Raw genomic sequence first — 15,209 nt, forward strand, 5'->3', positions numbered from 1 at the left:
CATGCTCAGTTTCTTTCTACTCCTGCTCTGCAGCAGAGGACAGCAAATAACAGTGCGCCATCTAGTTAGCAAAGTGCAGTCTCCAGGCGTGAAGGGGGGACACCTTCCAGCCCTGGGAGCTAAGCTGTCAGGGTTCAGCCACTCTAAAGCTCCAATTGTTTATTTAAATAAAAAAATATCGCTACTGGGATAATCCACATCTCATGGATATGGGAAAATTTAGGTTATAATGGCACTACAAACTTTTACATCTAACTTTGATTTACAAGATAAAAGCAAGTTTTAAATTAAAAGGGCTTTCTGTTAACAGAGCTTATTATTCTGAAGACGGGAATGATTTTCTTGGAAAGTTGTCCCTGGGTGCATGCCTATTATCTTTGCTGTTCCCCTTCCACTAATGAGCATTTATCTAAAGAGCCTGTTAATCCTCTGATGTGTGCTTCTGGTCAGAGGTAACAGTTTGAATAAAACCACTAATCACTGATCACTAAATCAGTGATCATTAATCACACTGTCCAGGGCCCGTGACCTGCCCATTTTCCCCTTTAGGTCTCTGCATCACAAACAAGAATTTTAACATTTTCAATGCCCGTGCTTCCCATAGGAGACTTATGCCACTTCATCACTAGATGCCAATAAATAATGCTGCCACAAACTTGAGGAAGGGGTGTCAAGAGATCTCCAGCCACAAGCTCCACAAAGCCTGCTCTACGGCCAGAGTCTGTTGGAGAAAGTAGATCTAATTATAACCAAACACGTGTTCTTCAAGAATGCCACCTATTTAGAATATAAAATTTCCTCTACTTAGCTTCCTCCATCTCCAAATCAAAAAGCCTTCAAACACCTTGTCCCCCAGCCCAAAGCTTCTGCCTCTGTCTGTTTTTATTGGATTTCTGCTATCATTATTCACTCAAGCCCAAAAGTTTTCACTCTTTGTCCCTGAAACAAGTCACACGTGGTGGTGTTTTTGCTACTGGTGTTCTTCTAAAGAGCAAGTGGGGAAGAACTCAGTTCTTTAAATTGGGCTTTTAACTTCCTCTACAAACATAGAAACTCAAGGATAAGGATAAGAAAGTACCGCACGCAGCAGCAGCAAAGTGTTGTATGATACTTTCAGCTCTCAGACACTTCTTTGATTTTGGAAATAAAATGTCGAATCCAGATCCTTTCCCGCTAAACCTGATTTAGTCAGGTCCTTCATCCTTCTCCTAGGCTCAGTTCACGGGGCTCTGGGCTCTTAGCTGTGGCTTATTGCTTTCCTAAGTCACTGCAGGTACAAGCTATTAGCATATAAGGCTTCTAAACCTTTCCAGGGGTTTTCTATCCAGGCTGAGCATTCTCGCGTGGGAAAAACCGGCCTGGATAGTGCCTTTCTTAAATAATAGAAAAGGGCAGATTGAGCATTCATCAGGTACTGAGCTCGCTCAGACACCAGAAGCTCTTCAGCTCACTCCTGGGACAGCATTCTCCCTGGGGGAAACTGTAAAAGGCGGGGGCAGGCCCAGTGAAACGAGGTGGGCGGGAGAGGGATGGAGGAAGAGGGGTCGGGGAAAGAGAGGGCAATAGCTGTGTCCAGAGAACCCACAATTGCTCTGGGGGAGGGGGTGCAGAGTTGCTTTGTCAGCATTCTGAGCCCCCAAACCCTTGAATATCTGAAGCCCCTTAATAAAACACTTACTGGCCTGCAGAATGACGTAATGGACCTGTAGCCAGCCTTTATTCTTTGACACATGCCAGGAAGAGGGAAAAATAAACCAAGCAAGCGTTGCTGATACTGACAACGATGTACAAGTAGCCCACTCCAGTTCCCAGCGCTGAACTAGCATCAAGTGGGGGCGGCACTCGTTCAGGGAAAGCTGGAGCTTTTTCTACTAGACACTCCCTGGAAATAAATCTATGACTAGAAAATAAATGAAAAATTAAAGCGGGCTATAGTCCCTCTAAAGTGGCTTAGTGGGGGCGGTGTCTGCTTGCCTGGACCCTTTAAGAACTTTGTGAAAAGTTTAAGCGGTTCGATAAAGAATCTGGCTCAAAGGCAGACTCTGTCTCCCGGTACTGAGAACCGCCTGGGTGCAGTGCGGCTCGGGCCCCAGCTGTCATTTGGGGCAGCAGCCCGGAAGAAGTAAGAGTGCCAGCGCAAAGGGGACGGAGGCGGGAGGCGGCTGCAGGAGTGAAGGCGAGGGCTGCGGAGCACTCTCGAGCTGGAGCTCCTGGAGCGAAAGTCAAGTCCCCCTCCAAGGCAACCGCCCCTTCCCGGGCTCGCGCCCACCAGCTGCAGCCGGCAGCGGGTCTCGAGAACTGGCAGCGGCCGCTGGGCACTCGGGAGAGGGAGAACCCCCTGCGAACTCGCTCGGCTGCCCCTAGGTGACCAGGCGACTTTGCCGCAACGTTTGGAAGTTTGCTAACTTTCTCCCGGGGTTCCGCTGCATCACTGAGAAACGGGATGCGAGGAGGCTCCAGGTTCCTGGTCTGTTGCTGCTGCTGCTGCTGCTGCTGCTGCTGCTGCTGCTACCACTGCCGCCGCCGCCACCACCACCGCCGCTTGACCACACTTCAGAAGGGTTCCACACCATGCCGGGGCTCTGGAGGCAAACATACACCCCCGATTCATAACTGTTCCCCGTGTCAGGGAAACTCACGCGCGCTCCCATACACGCACGCACATTGGGTCGGACACGGCGCTGGCTCCACTCAGCATCCCTCCAGTCGCACGGCGCAGCAATCACCAAGACGCGCTCCGGGACGGACACGGCGTGGGGTCTCTGGGTGACTACAGGACACAGCACAACTCCACAGTCCACCAGCAATTGGGGCCGGACTTCCTTCTGATCCGCCAAAGTGTTTACAAACACAAATCAAGGGGAAAAAATGCATCGCATCCTTTCTACTCCTTGCCCTGTGACCTGCCCATTGGACTAAGTAACCTCGCGGCTGCAGCGATGAACCAACCCCTGCAAACAAGGACGCTCCGGAGTCGGCTCGCGCGGCAAGTGCAGCGAAAGTGGCTAAATGCAAAAGCCCCAGAAGTGGCCGCGCCGTATTTTTAGGAACTTACCAAACAAGTGTGGAGAAGGCAAGAGCCGAGCCCGGGTGAAGGGACCACGTTGGACTGAGCAAAGATTACAATACATTCTATTTAGAGTGCATTACATCACCCCCCCGGTGACGTCACGTGGGATTCCTGAACTTCTAAATCATTGCGGTCCGTTGGGGGAAAGGAGGGGGAGAGGGGCGGGGCCCGCACGCCGAGGGGGCGGGCCCGGTCTTCGCCCCGCCCAAATCCCGCCCCTCGAGCGGACCCGGGTGCTTGCGGCGGCGCCCGCGATCGCGCAAGCAACAGCTTGCACAGCCCAGCGCCGAGTAACACGGCTCCCCGACATTAGTGGTGTGAGTCAGCTTGGAAACAATCCTGAAGGTTTCAAACAGAGCCACGCAGGAGACACCGGCAGGAGCTCTCCTGCAAGGAGTGTCTGTAGGGTCAGAAAGAAGTAAGGTTTGGGGTGTGTCCAAGAGGTGGTAAGGATGCTGAAAGAGGTAGAAAGAGACGTTTACACTTAAAAATGCAGGACACTTCCTACCTACTTCCCTACCCCAGCCACTGAAGATACCCAGATCCTTTGCCTGTGACAGCCGTGACCTCATTGCAGTGTTCTCTGCATGCTGGCTTCTTAGTATTACATCTCCATTTCGCCGCCTCTCTCCTCATCACGCTCAAGGGCATATAACTTCTTGTGCACACTCAGTAGGACTACACACAGCCTTCCCTGGTCTCGCACCTTGCATGTGCCGACCTGTGAGAGAATCTCTCTAAAGGCGAAGGGTGAATCTCAGCCAAGAGCCAAATGATGAGCCGGATTTAGACTCCGCGTCAGCGCCGGAAGGGCCCTGGCCATTGCTTCCAGAGCCTCTGCTACTGGCCCAAGCTCACCGGCTGGGAAGCAGCCGAGCCAGGGCTAGAATACAGGATCTAGGGCCAGGTCTGCAAAGGGAAAAGAGGACTGACCTTTTTCAGCATGGGCCAGAAGCCACCTCTCTCACCTTCCTCATCCCTGGCAAGGGCTAGTTTTCCTTTTGGAAGCTCTCTCTCCCTTTGGGGAGCATTGAAAGCCTGTTCAAAATGACCACTGTCATCCAACAACAGCTCACACTTTGCCAAACACTTGAAGCCACACCATTTTCTTCTTCTACATATGACTTTGACACAATAAGGAAAAGCGGGGAGTGTGTTGTAATTATCCCAATTTCACAGCTGAGCTGAGGCAGACAGACTCAGAAGGCTAGGAGCTCTCCTGATCAGCAGGGACTACTCTAGCGCATGTCTAACCCCAGACCCCACCTGGGTTCCTTGGTAGAATCAGGCATGTTAATTCTTTTCTGATGGCTTACTGGTTAGAACTTCAACTAAGAGCTTGCTGGCTGGGAGTTGGATCTTTGCTTAGGAACAGTTTAGCCCCCATTAACAAACAATAATGGCTCCTGACATTTATGTAACATCTGACATTTATATAGTGCCTCTCAGCCCAATGCATCACAGCCGTGACTGTGCAGTCTGCCAGAGGATCATGACTAGACTGGCTAGGAATCGTAATGCTTTGCCCAAATTGTCACATTTCTGAGCTGGTTTTGACATACTAAGTGGAAGAGCTTTCTATTTCCTTTCTGGTTTGAAGTGTTTAGCCCCTCCTCCCCAACCACTCATCTTCAGGGTTCCCTGAAATCACAGGGACTGACAACTCCCTCTTTCCTTGTAGCCTTCCTATAAGCTCTTCTGTGAATTTTCCTCTTCTCTTCTCCATGGGACACTGAAGGAACTGTGAAAGAAGATGCTGGTCCTAACCTGAATCTGAAACAATAAAACCTTGACTGTGATGGCTCAATTGTCTGGGTTTAGGGAAGGAAACCATGGTTCACTGAACAGCAGCTTCTGTATCCACCTTCCATCTCAATTTCCAGTACAGCCTTGCTCACCCAGAGCAGAGAGCAACCTCCTTCCTCAGAGAAAAAGAAAGTGCCCAAAGGAATTGAGCCAGCATTGGAGCTGAGAGCTGGGGTTTTCCCCCTGGTGGATAAACCAAAGGAATGAAGGGAAGAATTAAGTGGGCAAAGCCAGGGTGATGGTCACAAGATTCGCACACCTGCAAGGAGTTAAACGGCTCAATTCACAGAATTATCTAAACAGAAGAAGCATGAATAAATAAGTTTTCATGAAGCACTACCCAGCTGTCTTAATGCAACACTGGGAATATTTACAGTAACTCAAGAATTTTATCACTTGCATTAACAAATGTTCTCGGCCCTGGGAGAGAGTGCTCTGTAAGCCCCACCTTCTCCCTGTTAATGAAAGTCCTGGGACTGAGGCATTCAGTGATGTTAGTAAACTTAAGCCAGGTTTTGAAAAAGAGAATTTCCCCCATCATTCTTTCATCGGTAGCATGGGCATATATGGACAGCAAGCAGCCTCTTACCCATCAGACCCTGCCAACGGCCCCCATGTCTGTGCCTCGCTTGCCTGCCTGCCTTGTGCTGGTTCACCCAGTCTCACCCAGGATTTCTCAGAACCAAAGTATCACGGAGGTAACATTGCAAGGGTGTCTCAAGGAGTAACTCAGCAGGTGGCACAGTCTATGGCATTTACACACTGGGATACCAGCACCCAACTAGCCATGCTGTCTCACCTCCAGGTCTCAAGTGGGACATGTGGAACCAGGGTCATCTACACCAAAATCAAGCCCAACTGGCTAGGGTACAGCCCACCCAGAGGTTGGACCTGTGAGGAAGTAACCAGTATCCACCCTGAAAAATGAAAATACATAACCCAGTGCCAGACTACAGATTATTCCTTAGTTGTTGGACCAGGGAGGGAAAAATTTGGGGATCAAAGTCATGGATTTACCAAAGCCTAAACAATTTTTCCAAATCTAACAAACTGACAGCATTGCCAGGACACACTGAATGCTAGGCACGAACAATTCCAAGCAGCTCATCTTGGTAGAAAATGCACATTTACGTGCCCACACACGTGCACATGCATGCATGCTTAAAGGCTAGAGGTCAGTATCTTTCACTGACCCTGAAGCCCACTGATTCAGCTAGACACTACTGTGCACTCCAAACGCACTCTGAGGGTCATCCTGTCTATGCATCCCCAGTGCTGGGCATTGCAGATGCAAACTGTGCACATGGATTGTTTTGTAACCTGGGGGGGGGGAGGGGTGTTCAGATTCTCATGCTTACACAGCCCTACAGCACTTAGCCAGCTAAAACATCCCCTGGCTCCCTTGGAAGAGATTCTTTGGTCCTGCACTTTGGGTTCAGTTACACCTGTCCAAATGACCATGAATGTTGGCAAATCTTCCTGGTGCTGGGGTTTAATAATAATAACGAAGGGCGGGTCTACAGAGATCACTCAGTGGTTAGAAGCACTGGCTGCTCTTCTGGAGGACTTCGGTTTGATTCCCAGCACCAGGAGGTGGCTCACAACTGTCTGTAACTCTAAGGGATTCGGTGCTCTACTCTGGGCTCTATGGACATCGGGTACACAAGTGGTGCACATGGACAGACACGGAGACAAAATACTGATACACGTAATTTAAAAGGTAAAGGCCAATAACAAGGGTGTCCTCCCTTGAATCTAGGCTCCTCAGACTTCGGTAACTAAGCAGGAAGCCGTGGGAGAGCATGGTAAAGGTAGCATCTTGGTTCTGACCCTACCAAGGGTTTCAGCTCAAAGGAGTCTACATTTGTGACTCTTCGTGCAAATGTCTAAGGACCTCCACATTGAATGATGCCGCTTTAGTGGATTCTTACGTGGTGAATAATAGGGAGAACATTGATGTAGGCCTGCTTGCAACATAGGTTTCCTCTTCATCGCAGCCTTTCTAACGTTTTGGCTGATGTCTTTGGTTTCTTTTCAAGACCCAGGGTTCTTGTGGTCCACACTACTATCCTGGCACCTACTATAAAGACTGTAGCTCATTTCATCTCACTGCATACACTTTTCTAGGAGGGCTTTGAGGCTTCATCGTAGATGCTTTCGTTGGCGGTGCTGCTGCTGGAGATGGAAGACTTGATGGTTCACAGGCTTCTCTTAGTTCAACTAGCAATGGTAGGAGAAAGGATGCTGCTGGAATCAACTGGGAAGTTTTCCCTCATCGATGGCTCCACTTGGCACGACTGTATCTCTCCTAAAATGGGTGTCATGGGCATCTTTACTATCTCTCTTGGGAACAAAGATTCCCAACTGACAAACTGAAAAATGCATGGCTCCCAAAGGCTCAAGTATTAAGTATTTGGTTGCAGTTTACCAGCTTTAGGGATTGACTGGATCGTAAGGTTGACTTCATCCGTGGCTTAATCAACACATGGATTCATAATTTGCAATATAGGGTTTTTCCTAGCTTCTTGAGAGTTGTAGAAACACATACAATATATTTTGATCATATTCATACCCACTGTTCCTTCCAACTCCTCCCAGATACACTCTGCACCCCCAACCCCCAATCCTTGTGTGTGCCCCCTTTTTCTAATCCACTGAGTCCAATTTTCACTGCTCAGATACTTATAGGTATGGACCATTCATTGGATCTTGTTTGACCTACCAGAGGGCACTGTTGAAGAAAACCAACTTCCTTCCCCCTAGCCATCAGCTGCCAATAATTCCTCAACTAAGCATGGGGGATCATAAACCCCTTTATCCTCGAGGCTAGAATGTTGAATGCCTTGATTTTTGGCATCTTGGCCAGGCAACTGCAACTGCCATAAGTTCACATATGTAGTGATTTTGTCATGTCCAGAATATACTGTTTTGTTCTGGTCCTCCCCTCTCCCTCTCCCTCTCTCCCTCTCCCTCTCCCTCTCTCCCTCTCCCTCTCCCTCTCCCTCTCCCTCTCCCTCTCCCTCTCCCTCTCCCTCTCCCTCCCCCTCCCCCTCCCCCCTCCCCCTCCCCCTCCCCCTCCCCCTCTCCCTCTCCCTTCCTCTATTCCCCACCCTCCCTCCTTTCCCCCTCTCCTTCTCTTTGGTGTTCTCTGAACCTTGGGAAGAGGGGTGTGACACAGGTGCCCCCATTTATTTATGAGCACTCCAAAGACACTTGTTCTCTGCACTTTAACCAGTTGTAAGTTTCCTGTATTAACCACCATCCACTGCACAAAGAAACTTCTCTAATGAGGTCTGAGAGTGGCACTGATCTGTAGGTATGGAAATAGGGATTTAGAGGGAAATCTGAGTCTATGTCCATTAGCAAAATTGCAGTCGTAGGTTCATCCCTGTGAGGCTGTGAGCTTCAAGCCATGACTCCTTGGCTAGATTTAAAGTATCAGGCCTCACCTCTGGGCAGAGCCATAAAAAACATCAGAATGTAATTGGTTATCCCACTTGTGACATAGTTGCACCTATAGTTTTGTTTTTAATATATTCTTAATTGAAATAGAATATATCACTTTCCCCCATGCCTTTCCTCCATTCAGTCCTTCCCCAGTGCCTTCCTTCCAACCCTTCCACCCTCAAGTTAATGGCATTTTTTACACATATCATATATATATGTGTGTGTGTGTATGTATATGTGTGTATGTATATATGTATATGTATGTGTGTGTGTATGTGTGTGTGTGTGTGTGTGTGTGTATGTGTATGTGTAAAACTGCTGGAAAAAGATTTCCAGGGATGAACCCCTTATTGGTTCTCCAAAGCAGAGCAGCAACCTCTAAACAAACAAACAAAAGGGACTCCTAGAAATGTATATATTCTGTAGATCTCAGGCTTCACAGCCAGGCAGCACTGTTGGTGACATTTTCCTCCAGCAGCCTGCATACACCTGGGACTTTGAGAGCTGGCTAGAGGGAAAGAAGCTTCCTACCAGTGCCAACTTGAGTTCTCCACATCCTGCTAGCAGAGTATGCAGTGTCCTCAACAATAGGGGTTTATAGTCACACAATGGAGGGCAATCAAGAGCAATGAGAAGAGCTGGTACTGTTGTGGAAACCTTCCGAGCTGACAACCTGAGAGAGTATCCCACACATAGGACTGGGCCTTTTACTTGCCAATCAATGGCTTTGTGGATGAATGTAAACTCCTGTATAGGACAAGTCCTATTAAACACTTTTATGTGAACACATACACACAGAGAGGCACACGGGCACACACATGCACACAAACACACAGGCACACACGCACTCAAACATGCATACACACACATACACAGGCATACACACACACACAGACACAGGCACACACATGCATACACATATACACAAGTACATGCATGCACACACACATACAGAGCACATACATGAACGCACACACATACACAGGCATACACATGCACACACAAAAACACATACCCAGGCACATGCATGCACACACATACACAGGCACACTTATATAGGTACACACACATACATAGCACACATAGGCAGGCACACATACACGATTTAATGGGTGCCACTTGAAACTAAAAGGTTGGGCCTAGTTGTAGGAAATAGGTCACAAGGAGCTTTCCCTGAAAGGAAGCAGTTTATCCCTAGTGTTCTCTCTCTCTCTCTCTCTCTCTCTCTCTCTCTCTCTCTCTCTCTCTCTCTCTCTCTCTCTCTCTCTCTCTCCTCTTTTGTCTCTCCCTCTCTCTGCACCCCTGTCCTTAAAGACTGCCACAAGGTGGGCAGCTTTTCCTCCACTGTGTTGTTTTCGCTGGCAGAGGCATGCCCTGGAAGACCTGAATTCTCAGTGGCATTGTCTCTGACTCCTGTCTGCCACAGATGAACAGCCTCTGCCTTGTGCTCCCACCACTGTGATGTCCTGCCTACCTGAGACTCAAAACAGTAAACCCATCTGACCTTGAGTGGAAGCCTGTGAAACTGTAACCCAAAATGAAGGATTTGTCCTCTGTTGTCTGTGTCAAGTATCCGGCCATTGTACCAGATGGAAAAATGCAATTAACATTGACAATAACACTCCATCCTAGTTGCCTAAGATTTACTAAGTACTTACTGTTTGCTGAGTCCTGGCCTGAGTCCTGAGATCTGGGTGAGTGGAGAGAGGCACCTTGTCCCTGCCTTGGAGCCTGACTGAAGACTGACATCAGGTTGAGGACTCCGGAAGCAGGAGAGCAGAGAACTCGCCAGAAATGAGGAGTGAGTGGGGAACACGTATCAGCCTCCCTCTAAATTCTGCTTGGCTGACCAAGAGCCATCCACACGGGGCTGTCTTCACGGCTTGCCAATGTCTGAGTCTCACGGGGCCTTGTGTTCATTCTTACACTCGACTTAAGGCTCTGTTGTGGCCATCTTGGAAACTCAACATTCTTATCTTTATTTTAAGCTTGAGCTTTGTCCCCTGAGCCTGGTGGGACATGGAACACATGTACGACTAGAAGAGGTTCATGCCTGTTAGTGTCTGCCATTCCTTTGTGTGTGTGTGCCATGTTCATTACCCCAAATGGATACAAAATGTCAGGGACACTGGATGTTCAGGAGTTTCACCATGGTCTTAGCAAGTGCTCAGTGAACTCTTGACCTGCAGAGCTGAATGGGAAAGACATGAGGTGGTGTCCTGATGACACCAAGAACCAAGACAAAGGCTGAAGCTCACCTCGCTTGTACTGGGGCTCTGTGCTAGGCACCTGGGTGTACTGCACCATGACACAGAAAGAGAAATTAGGGCCACTCGCAATTCCTTTCCCCTGTGGTCTTTTCTTGCCCATGAGTGGACAAGGCAGGGAGTGAGCAGAACCTGAGCCAGGAAAAAAAAAAAAAAAAAAGGTTGCCTTCATTTTGTAGAACATTTCTACTGTTCTCAAACCAGAGTATGCATGTCACAGTCATGCAATCCTAAGTGCTAGATTTAAGTGACTTTGCATACAAATCAGCTAATCTCATAGTTACTATTAATATTAAAACTGCTACTGCGGTGAGTATAGAGGTGAATAGCAAAATTAGGGCTAGAGATTTAACATCCTTTCATTTTGTTACCTTGAATGACACCACAGCAAGTGAAAATGCTACGGAAATAGCTCTGGAAAGAGAAACAAATTTTCTGTGTCATAGTTTTGGTGGATTTTTAGAGGGGACCCTGCACCTTCAGTTAATGTGGGGTCCACAAAGCATGTGGCACAGTGTCTTAGTTGCCGTTCTATTGCTGTGAAGAGACACCATGACCACAGCAAGTCTCATAGGGAAAACTTTTAATTGTCACTTGCTTACAGTTCCATTATCAGCATGGTGGAACTCCGGGGGCATGCAGGCAGACATGGTGCTGGGGGAGTAGCTGGAAGTTTTACATCAGGATGCACAGGAAGCAGGAAGAGAATGTGAGCCACAGGACCTGGCTTGGACTTTTGAAACCTCAAAGTCCCCATCCCCACCCCTTGACACACTTTCTCCAACATGGCCCTGTGTCCTAATAGTGCTACTCTCTGGTGACCCAGAATTTAAATCCATGAACCTATGGGCGCCATTCTTATATAAACCAGTATACATGGCCTGATTTTAACCTATATTGTCCTGACTGTAACATATGTTGCCCTAACTGTAACCTATGTTGCCCTGACTGTAACATATGTTGCCCTAACTGTAACCTATGTTGCCCTGACTGTAACATATGTTGCCCTAACTGTAACCTATGTTGCCCTGACTGTAACCTATGTTACCCTGACTATAACCTATGTTGCCCTGACTGGAAACTATATTGCTCTGTTCTTTACATGTCCCTAAACTCCAGAGTCTTTATCTATAACATCAGCATGCACCTTTGTAAGCTATTGTAAGGCCCAATATTTGCATCAATATATTTAAAACAATGTGTGTCACATGGTAATCAATGGAAAAAGTATTCAGGACTGTGGTAACTAGTTTTATGTCAACCTTACACAGACTGGAGTCATCTGTGGGGAGGAAACCGCCATTGAGAAAATGTCTCCCTAAGATCAGGCTGTAGGCAAGCCTGTAGATCATTTTCTTAAGTAGCAATTGATCAGAAAGGGCCCAGATCATGGTGGATGGTGCCACCCCAGACTGGTGATCCTGGATTTTATAATAAAGCAGGCTGAGCCAGCAAGAATAAACCATTAAGCAACAATCCCCTATGGCCTCTGCACCAGCTTTTGCCTCCAGGTTCCTGCATTGACTTCCTGCCCTGATTTCCCTCTGCAATCTGGAAGCATACTTGGAATAAAACCTTTCTTTCTTCCCCAAGTTTCTTTGGGTCATGCATTTCATCACAGCAACAGTAACTGTAACGAAGACTATTATGCCTTCCAAAGTGTTGGGAGAACTTAATGAATGAATTCGTGCTTAGTGCTTAGCATGCTACCTACCTGGCTTTTAGACTGTGCTCAGTGAGTCTTGGCTATGTGGTGCTTTAAGTAGAATGCACTACTAAAGCTCCATAGATTCAAATGATGGAATCAATCCATTTAGACCTCACATTCAAAGTCTTAGTATGATCCACTTGTGTTGGAAAGAGCAGTTGCCTTCAGAAAACTAATCTCCACTTAGACTGTGGATACCACAGTAGCTTCCTCCAGGCTGATGATCCAGCTAATGCCATCAAATGGACCCTTCCAGTCTTGAAGGAGAAATGCAGTTTACACATTTATAAATGTGTAACTATTAATTCTTGTGTCAGTTAGAACTCCAAGAAGCACTTCTGGAATCTTAAGAAGAACTCAAAGACTGCACCCTCTTTCATTAGTGCCCAGGGTGCATGCCAACTCCAAAATATCGATTTGCAAGGGAGTAGGCCACTTGGTTCAACCTCCTGGGTCTCAGACAGAAGGCCATCTGATGATGATGGCCTGAACTATTCATTTAGAATTGTTACATCTGTCACCTTATAAAATGTAACGTTTGCCCCTGAACCTGGCGGGAAACCAAATGCCTCACTCTCCCAAAGAGGATTAGAGAGTTAACATCCCTGTAAAGGGTACCTGACCTTAAGGGGCTTCTCCTTCTTTTTCTAAGAGAGAGCTGATTAAAGGAAAAACTACTCAATCTTCCACCACCTCTGCTTTGAGATTAAGTGAAAGAGATTGACACCTGCTCTGAATGATGAGCCCCCCATGCACAGTGCTGTGTCAGCACACTCCAAAAGTCCTAGTCATTTCCTCAAGATCGATGGTAAGTGGAAAGTAACGGTTTAACAATAATTAAGAATGTTTTATATATAGGGAGGTTCATTTAGACTAAAGCATTATTGATGTTCCATAAATTAATACGGAGCACCATCTCCCATGAACTGATCTTTTGTGTGCCACCTCTCTTTATGTAGTTAACCACATGTTTAACTCATGTACTGCTGATGTGGGAGGTTAGCTCATCTCTTTAGGGTCGTTTATAAGTACCTGATTTCAACGATCCTTGAGAATTTCAATAGCTTTTAAACCTAATGGATGCACCGTGCCTCTTCGTCCTTACAAGACACAGAATATTTAAAAGCAGGCACATTACCCTAAACCTCCTTTGAGTCCTGGCTATTACTCAGGGGAAGATGGGAAATATAGAGTCCTCCTCCCAATGTCCTCCTCAACCCTGCTCTTAGAACCTTCCCTCCACAGCCTTCATGACAGTGGCCTCACTTGTCACAGAGACTGCAGTGTAAACGGGACGCACACAAGGTTGCTGTGCAGTTTAGCAAACCATCTATTTTCTGAACTGCTGTGGCCATTTAATGCTATGCCGAAGTCTGGGCGGGAGGAAATCGCAGTGGTATTTATGACAACAGCTCTGGGCCATACCTGTGGACTATATTTTATCTCCTTTAATCCCAAGAACTCTTGGTGAAAGGCAGCATCTTCCTCATTTTGTTGATATCAGAACTCAGAGAAGCTAAGCCACTTGATGGAAGCCTCACAGAGCTGCGAAGTAAGTCAGCTGTGTGCCAAACCTCGTTCTGATTCCAGAATTCCCATTGTCCGTCCGAGTGCTGTGAGCCTCATTTAAGGCACTCCACCTTGCTGCTGGTCCCTCCTGCAGAGTGCCATTTCTTTCATCGGCATGAGTATACTCGAAGGTGGGAAGATGTGGAATTTCTTATCAATTTTCCAACATCTGTTTCCCTTCGTAGGCTGATTTCTGAATTCATTCGGGGAAGAGCAGACCCATTGGATGAAGCACAGAGTATCCCACAGAGGAAGATCTGGGCCATTCTAGGGGACCTATGCACATCACTACCTACTGGCATTAGGGACAGTAATCTACTTCTTACAGAAGTAGGATGGTCAAGTTTCTGACCTCTTCAGGGTCCACAGAGAGGACAAAAGGCAGAGGAGGTGAAGTGCTTGGGGTGGAAGCTGAAAGGACAGACACACACAGCACTGTACTTATCCCCGGAAAGCTGGAACCTGAGGACCCCATTTATCTCCCTTATGGTAATAGACACTCATCAGAGCTGAGCAAGTATGAGGTTATTTACATAAGGGCTGAGGAAATGCATGGCCCTCTTCCTCTCTGTGCTGGCTAGTTAATCTCAACTTGACACATCTACACTCATTTGGGAAGAGTAAGCCTCGATTGAGGAACTGTCTCCAACAAACTGACCTGGGGGCGTGTCTATAGGGCATTTTCCTAATTGCTAATTGATGTGAGAGACTCAGCCCTCTGTGAGTAGTGCCATCCCTAAGCAGTCAGATTAGGACAGCACAAAAAAGGTAGCCGAGCAAGCCAGTAAGTAGCACTCCTGCATGGTCTCTTCCTCTTGAGTTCTTACCATATTTCCCTCATGATGGTCTATAAAGTGTAAAATGAAACAAACCCTTTCCTTTCCAAGTTGCTTTTGGTCATGGTGTTTATCACAACAACAAAAAGCAAGCTAGAATACATTCTATTAGCCATAGGTCCCTTTATGGTCCCTTTTATTCTTTGATGGAATATTTCTATTGCTTATACAGATTATTAAACAAATGTGTGCTTATGGGACCTCAATCAACAAATAAATAGAACGGAAAGTTAATTTCTCCTTATAGCCCCATATAGAACTACTATTAGCAGGTTGAGGAATATTCTTCCTGCAATAACACTGCACATATAAGTACACACTACACATGTGTGATTAAGCGACATATTCTCTTCTCAAAGTGCCCTTTCCATTCTGCATTTTATTGTGGACATCTGCACACAGAATACAATAATGTGACATCATACTTTCTCATGATTATATAAGTTTTCATTGTTTGGTGTAACTAGTTCATTATTATGAATATTCAAGTGATTTCCATTTTTGCT

At 46.9% G+C, this 15,209-nt stretch overlaps 1 protein-coding gene across 1 annotated transcript in view; it reads right to left on the reverse strand.

The window, feature by feature from the left end:
* LOC147003979 (cyclic AMP-responsive element-binding protein 5-like) overlaps positions 1-3,090 on the reverse strand; it is a 267,689-nt gene extending 264,599 nt beyond the window's left edge. Inside the window, exon 1 of the mRNA XM_085840875.1 lies at positions 3,056-3,090. The gene's annotated coding sequence lies outside the window, so the exon portion shown is untranslated. The remainder of the gene's footprint in view (positions 1-3,055) is intronic.
* Between the last annotated feature and the right edge of the window lie 12,119 nt (positions 3,091-15,209).

This window comes from Mus caroli, unplaced genomic scaffold (assembly GCF_978045245.1).
Source record: "Mus caroli unplaced genomic scaffold, Mus_caroli_1 scaffold_7, whole genome shotgun sequence".
NCBI classification, from domain to species: domain Eukaryota; kingdom Metazoa; phylum Chordata; class Mammalia; order Rodentia; family Muridae; genus Mus; species Mus caroli.